Raw genomic sequence first — 7,840 nt, 5'->3', positions numbered from 1 at the left:
CAGGGGTGCTGTCCATTTGCTTGTTATTTTGTACATTTTGTGCAAGAAATAAACTTGTCATTTACTACATTCAACATGGCGTTTTGTCATTGACTTGAGCTGCTCTCTCAGAATATTCTTCTCATAAAAGGTTATTTCACCTTCACCATCAAACAATGTATTTTTAAGGCTGAATGAGGTCAGTCTTGTGGATAATGAAGTTTTGACTCACACTGAATGAATGAGTTGCTGTCCATGGTGCTGTATTCTGAGGACATTACACTAGGGGTGTGCGAGATTACGATTTTTGATCATGGACAATGTCTCCACGATCTGCTTTTGAAGAAATATCGTAGTATCGTGCTTCAGAACACATTCTATCAGCTACAGTTCTGCCAACCGCAGTCTCAATATGCAACGCCACATACATTCACATCAGTGGTGGAGTTACTCTCATGGGACACTGCACTTATTTGCAATCACAAAACTGCAACCTACACCTGAAGCACACTCACTAAAAAGACGGTCAAGCAGCGCCTGATTACTGAAGTTATCTTTTGTATATGTGTATATGTGTATGTATATTAGATGCGTGCAGGTTTTAAAGGGACAGTCCCAACAATGTTGCCGACTGTGATTAAAGGGATAGTTCACCCTAAAATTTAATTTCTTTCATTATTTACTCACTCTCATGTTGTCCCAAACCTGTATTCATTTCTTTCTTGTGCTGAAAACAAAAAATATTTTAAAGATTGTGGGTAACCAAACGTTGACTTTGATAGTAGGAGGGGGAAAAATGCTGTGGAAATCACTGATGTTTCTTCCACTTTCTTCAAAATAGCATTTATCAGCGGGAGAAAGAAACATTCAGGTATAAAACCATTTTGTGAGTAAATGGTATAAAAATAAGACACCATCACGGAACTGATGACAATTTTTATTTTTGGGTAAATTATACCTTTAATATTAATAAAACACCAAAACACAGAAAAATCCCTCACTGCTCTTGACTGAAAATCTTTAATATAGTTGTGTTAATAGGAATCAATCTATATACTGTAGTGTTTTATTCTTATATTTGTTCATTCAATTTCTTCAATGCTCCTGTTAAATACACCTATTGTATCTAAAAATAAAGCACTGTTTGTTTTATTTGAATGTCTATCTTTGTTCTTATAATTTTTTTAAATGCATAAAATAATGACAAAGATTTGTATCTTTGCCCACTCTGGCCTAAATATCCGACATTCTTTTATTATATTGTGTTACCTTGTAAGGCTTTGTCTTTATAATAGGGAAATTAGTTCGACTGTTATACTCAGACAACTTACAAAACAGTAAAACCAACATGATAAAGAATTGTAATAAAATCATGAATCGTGATAGTTTATTATGTTACATAAATTAAAAAAAATAATAATTCTCAAATCAATACTGTTCTTTTGAAGAATAAAGAATCAGTTTTCACAAAATTAATCAGCACAACTGTTTTCAAAATTCATGAAAAAAATATTCAAGCATCAAAGCAGCAGATTAGAGTGATTTCTGAAATCTGGAATAATGATGCTAAAGATTAATATTTTCCATTATTCAGCTTAAAAATAAATTGTTAAAAATACTAATAAATGCACTTATAAGAGACTTATCAAAAAATGAAGAAGAAAAAAAAACACTTTTGGGAACTTTACTGTTCCCAAATTTTCAATAGTAGCATATACTGAGATATATATATATATATATACTGAGATATATATATATATATATATATATATATATATATATATATATATATATATATATATATATATATATATATACACACACATACACACTGATACATATACAGTATACAGTCCTACTATATTATCACTCAAAAAATATAATTAAAAAACAAAATATACAACAAAATGAATAAGAATTATTTTAGGACCTAGATGATCATGTTGCACACAGATTTATGGAATTCACACTACTGCTGGTATTTAAGCAAAAAAAAAAAAAAAGCAAAAAAAAAAAAAAGACAAACCAAACACTGCTGCAATCTGAAATTTATAAAAAATAATTTATTTCGACTTTTAAGTCAAATGATTATGCTAACAGTATTATATAGAGGTAACGCTTTTAATTAGGGAACACTAACCAGTTTCTTACTAGCATGCATATTAAAAGCATACTGGCTGTTTATTAGTAGCCTACTTATAAAGCACATATTAATGAGTTATTTTGCATTACTATATTTAAGATGTCTTATTGCTACACCTATCTAAATATAACCACTACAACACGTACCTTACTAAAGTTTGAGCATCAAATTATGAGTTTACTGTGGAAAAACTGCAATGTGTAAGATTTAAGTGTTTTTTCCTACACCTGGTTTTCAGTAGACAAAAAAAGCTTCATGTAAAGGTATTGTTCTCCTCTTGGGCTAACACTAGTATTTGGGTATTTTGGCAGTAGCGTGTATTTAACCTGTTATGCTATTTCCAAAAACATGACTTTTTTTAATGCAGCACAAAATCTCAGCAACAGTGTCGTTAAGTTTTACATTCAGCCACAAGGGGGAAGCAACGTACTAAAATTGAGCTGGCTTGCCTATATTCACAGCCCTACAGTACCAAGGGGCCCTTAAATTTTTATAGCCTAATTTCAGCTCTTATCAAAACATTTACACCCACATATTTCATGTGTACATAAATGTTACCACGTCTTTACAGAAGCCCCAGTGAGTCTGAGGAAGGTCAGGCTGATATTAGTGCAGAGAAAGCTTTAGTAATCTGGGACAAAAGAACAGAAGATGAGACGACGTGCGCAGTTATTATTGGAAAGCTGTGAAGAGAGCCAAGACAAAGTGGACATATATGATTCATACACAGGCCTTTGTAAAAATTCAGAAAAAACTAAAATAAAAGAACTCTGCACAATGTTTTTCATACTGAAAACACACCAACACAGGTTCTGTTCATATTTGTGATATGATATGTTAACCTAATTGAGTAATGACAAACAGCTGTCTAACGATTTAACCATTTGGTTCTTGAACTTACCCTTAATGTAATTAAAATTGAACAAACTAAAGCTCACTAGTCATCGGCACTGCATTATTTATAGGTGGATTGGATGTTTATTGAAGCCCTTGGTACTTTTGTAAATTCAAGACTCACATCCATTTGAAAATAAATATTTTATCAGTGACTGATTATCCTGTCATAAACCGAGCTGACATGTCTAGACACATCCAGTGCTGACCCAGTACAGATGCAGACAGTCCATCATCTCACGTCGGTCCATCGAGACTCTAAGAAAGCTATATCACACTTCCTGCACATGGGAGCTGCCTTTGGCTGTATTTTTGAGAGTTTTCCAGGTAAATTCACGATTAGCTAGTTCGTTGGCAGGTGAACAAACCGGCCCAACATGAACCAGACCGTTCCACCCCCGACATCAAGGGAAAAACCAGGAAGAGAGGGAAGTAAAGTGTGAGATATTCTATCTGGAGGGCATGGACCCTGTGACAGTTACCGGCTGTGTTTTTTTACGACAGGGGCCCTTAGGGGTTGATGGAAGCGTGCGTCTGTAATATTTAACTGCGTTTGATTAGTCTGCATTATCAGTACACTCCCATAACTCCCAGTCTAGGTAACAATGTAGTTGTTGTGTGTATCCTTTTTCTATTGTTTGAGGGAACTCTTGGCACGGGGCTTTAATGTAGTGCGGTTATTTCCCAACCGTCATCACCTCCACCTGCCCTGTCCACACCCACACCAACTGTAACAACAGAGGGGTTACACAGCGCACCAGAGCCAAGGAAGCAAGGTAAAAGTCATTTTAAATATTTAAAGATGATTAAGTATTTAAAAATGACTACGCTAAAACTATATATATATATATATATATATATGCAATTGAAACATTTTCAGTTATAATGTACAAATATAATGCATACATTTTATACCATTCAAATGTACACATTCATACAAAATTTTATGATATAAAATTATTTTTGTATAAATGTGTAAATGTTTCAATTCAAATTAAAATGGCATTTTTGTTTTTACATTTCATTTTCTAACAATTTAAAATGAATAGTTAAACCTTTACATAATTTCTTACAAATTATTTGTATTCTAATATATTTAAGTATTTATAAAGTCAAATACTTATAATATTATAAGTTATTATAATATATAATAATAAAACACATTCATAGCATTGTTTAATTTGATGTACGCATAATTTTTTAGCATTTAAAAATTACAAACATTTTTAATTGCATTGCTGATAAGCCTCATTACACACACTTTTCCTAATCATGAATTGTTGTATTCACAACTTACATTCATTATTTACGGAAAAAAGCAGTCTGTAAAAGGCAGTCTGCTGGTTCTTCAAAAATGAAAAGTTAGTTACTTGAAAATGTTAATTTTTGGGTGAAACATTCCTTTATTTCCTGTGGGTCTGTGACTGTTCAGATCTCATTCTAGTGTTAAAGCACAGGAACTCATTCTGCAAACAGAAAAGATGAGGCTTTCCCTGAGGTAACGCAGCAGGACATTGAGAAGTCTACAACAAAGACAGTCTCTCAGAGCCAACACAAAACATTCACACAACCTTAACTTTAGAAATCAACTTAATAGTAATGGAAAAGTCATTCAGATCAAAACCCAGCAGACAAACTTACAACTACACAAAACCTTAAGAGCTCTGCATGTTAATTTCCTGCACTAATATGCAATAAAGACCATAACACCCTTACATGTAAGCCCAGAAATAAGAATACATTTCCAGACAGGGTAGTCATTAATCTCACACAAGTTCTTTGTTAATTACATTAGAAGTTCACAGACACATACATGCTGTGAGAGCTCGGTTCGTAAGTTACATAACATGGAACATAAGGCGAGACGGTGTGGTTATATAAGTCATCTTTATGAGCTTAGGGGTTATGTAGGCTTCATTCCAGCACTGAAAGAGTTAACCGTGCCACAGCTGAATGCCCCTCCCACCCGGGCTTATTTACATATGAGGCATTTGGCGGGAAATCCTCCTCTCTGTCTTTGTGCCAAAGCCCCTCCCTCATGGCGGGAACTGGTGGCGGCAAAGAGAGCGAGCTAAACTGCAGTAGACCAGCTCTGGCCACGCCCATCCCCGTCTCCCGCGGCAACCGGGGGCCAACGGCCCCGCTGTACCCAGGCAACGGGTGAAAACATTCAGCCTTGATCTGAAAACCCACAGACACTATCGTACACGGCTTGAGGAAGGAGATAGCGTTGAACAAACACACCCCGTGTAAAGACTTGTACAGTAGACAGTAATGCCACACATATCAGAAACACACACACACAGCGCTGTAGGGGTTAAAGGGAAATGATAAACGTCCACATTGTTTTGTCCTTGGTTTTGGCGCGAAAAAGGGTGAAAAATAAAGTTTTTTTTATTAAAGAGGGGAAGAGAATGCAGGGCACAAAAACTACTGCAGAGCTGTTAAGACAGATGCTACCAACACACACACACACACGTGCCTTTTACTGCATATTGACCCATATATTGACAAAACTAAACAGACGGTGAGGAAAGACTGTTCAGGTAAACAATTACACAGAAAAAAAACTGATATCTTCAACCTCAAGGCTGAGGAAAAACTGTTTTTCCCTCAACTATTCCTGCAATACACTGTGTATCTGTACGGGGAGGTTTTTGGCGGGATTTTTCCCGGATTGAGTCTGTGCGCGCGCGCATAGTCTTTAATAAACGAGTCATTCCAGTTATGCGGTGCCATTTGAGCTGCGTTACACGGTGTCTAAACCGGACGCTAGGGCTGTTCGATTCCACAATTTTTGGAATCGATTCCGATTCCTGGTCCTGGAATCGACCGGAATCGACTCCTCACTATTGTTTTCGATTCTTTTCCAATTCTTTTTTTTTTTTTTTTTTTTGATTAAAAGGAACCTAATCTCACCATGATGACTGCAGGTTAGGTCGTATAATGTATCCTTCCTATAATATGAAGCTGAAAAAAAAATAAAAAATTGATGATATGAAAATTTTAGTTTTTTCAGCTTTGCCCGTGAAATTAGTCATAGCCCAGCTCAGCAGGGACATGCGTTTATCGCATTAATTTAATAAGACATGAAGTGTCTAAAATAAATGTGCACAGTTCAGCTGAATGATGAAGTTTACTTTGTATACTTTGCACAATATTAATAAACCGTACACTGAAACAAAATAACCAGAACATTAATGACTGATAGAGCTCTGTCAATCAGATGACAGATGGTATAAAATTGAAAATAATCTTTTATCTCACAACTGTTGTAATTATGGCTTAGGTGAATTGTGCTTCTGAAACGAAAGGCTACATCCTAAAATTCAAATGATCAGAGCCGGCTCATTTTCTTTCTGTTTATTTTCGTGAATTTAAATGTGTGCAGCCTTTGTCGGATGTAGCCTTCCGTTAGAGAGACTCCCCTATATAAGCTTGGTTGAACTGAAAAATACTCTGAAAGAGGAGTCGATTCCCCTTGATGGAATCGATTCCAACCTTTGGAATACGATTTAAATATAAATACGATACATACATTTAATTAACTTTTTTTTTTAATTCTGCAATTTTGCGCCCCGTCCAGCAGATGGCGCCCCAGGCTGCCGCCTGTGTCGCCTGTCGGCAAAGCCGGCCCTGCGCGACAGTAACGCCGCCTTCACACTGGCAGTTGAAATCAGCTCCAATACGGCTACGAAACGACCGGAAGTCATTCATTTCCTATGGAGATTCGCAGACCGCATGCGAATGGCTACGAACCAGGTCCGAACGAGTGCGGTGCGAAAAAAATCGTGTCCGTTGGTCATCCGGATGCGTTCAAAAAATTTAACTCTTGCGAAAGGCTATGGACGGTTCCTATCTGACAATTCCAGCGGAAGTTGGCGTTGCTATGGTACTGATAAACAAACCTGAATTCGTAACTTTTAATAAAATAAATGATTTTATAACGATAAGTTGTCATGTCATTTTCTTATTTTCATGACTTTCTAACATTATAAGGGCAGTTAATACAATTAAAATGAATAATTAAATATTGTGGCCCCCGCTCTCGGACACACTCGGTCTCTCTCGCTCGAGTGCAGGGTTGTTGCAGCCCTATATACCACTATATCACATTTAGCTGACCTGACATGCACATTCGGATACAGACAATATCAATCGTTCTAATCTCTCCGCCATTTTTGTTCTACTCGCTTCCGAAGCTTTCAGATGCCTTTCAGCGGTGTAGTACGACGTCCACTGGGGGAGTATTGCGTATTACGGAGCTGATTTCAACTGCCAGTGTGAAGGCGGCGTAATCGCACCACGCCGTAACAGCTAACGTCTGTCTACACTGGACGCGACCGTTGAAAATTATTTGAAATGTGTTTCAATACGTCATAAATAGAACGCAGCAGCAGTTTTCTGTCAGGGATTTGTCGTGTTGCACCCATACAGTCTATGGTCGCGCCGTATCCAGTGTAGACAGCGTCACTGATTATCGCGCTGCTGGAGTCCGGTGTAGACCACTGTACACGGTGTAACTTATTAATAATGTGTATGGTTTGTAATTTAAGGAAGTGCTTCTATAAAAGGGTAGTTCCAGAAATATGATCTACTCAGGCTCAGAGTTTTTAATTATATTTACACAACAGCATGAAACTGAGTTTCAGAATAACTGCTGTTATACATGACAGTAAAAAAAAATGCTGATGGGTTTCAACTTTCTAATATATAATTGGCTACAACCTTGTAGTCACTCAGTGTTTAAAGGTTTATAAATCATTGTTAAAAACAATTCACCTGCTGAAAAAGGAATTTATTGAAGTATTTTAAATATTTAAA

This window comes from Carassius carassius, chromosome 8, assembly GCF_963082965.1.
Source record: "Carassius carassius chromosome 8, fCarCar2.1, whole genome shotgun sequence".
In the NCBI taxonomy this organism is placed as follows: domain Eukaryota; kingdom Metazoa; phylum Chordata; class Actinopteri; order Cypriniformes; family Cyprinidae; genus Carassius; species Carassius carassius.
The sequence above is the reverse complement of the archived record's forward strand: the minus strand, read 5'-3'. Positions refer to the sequence as shown.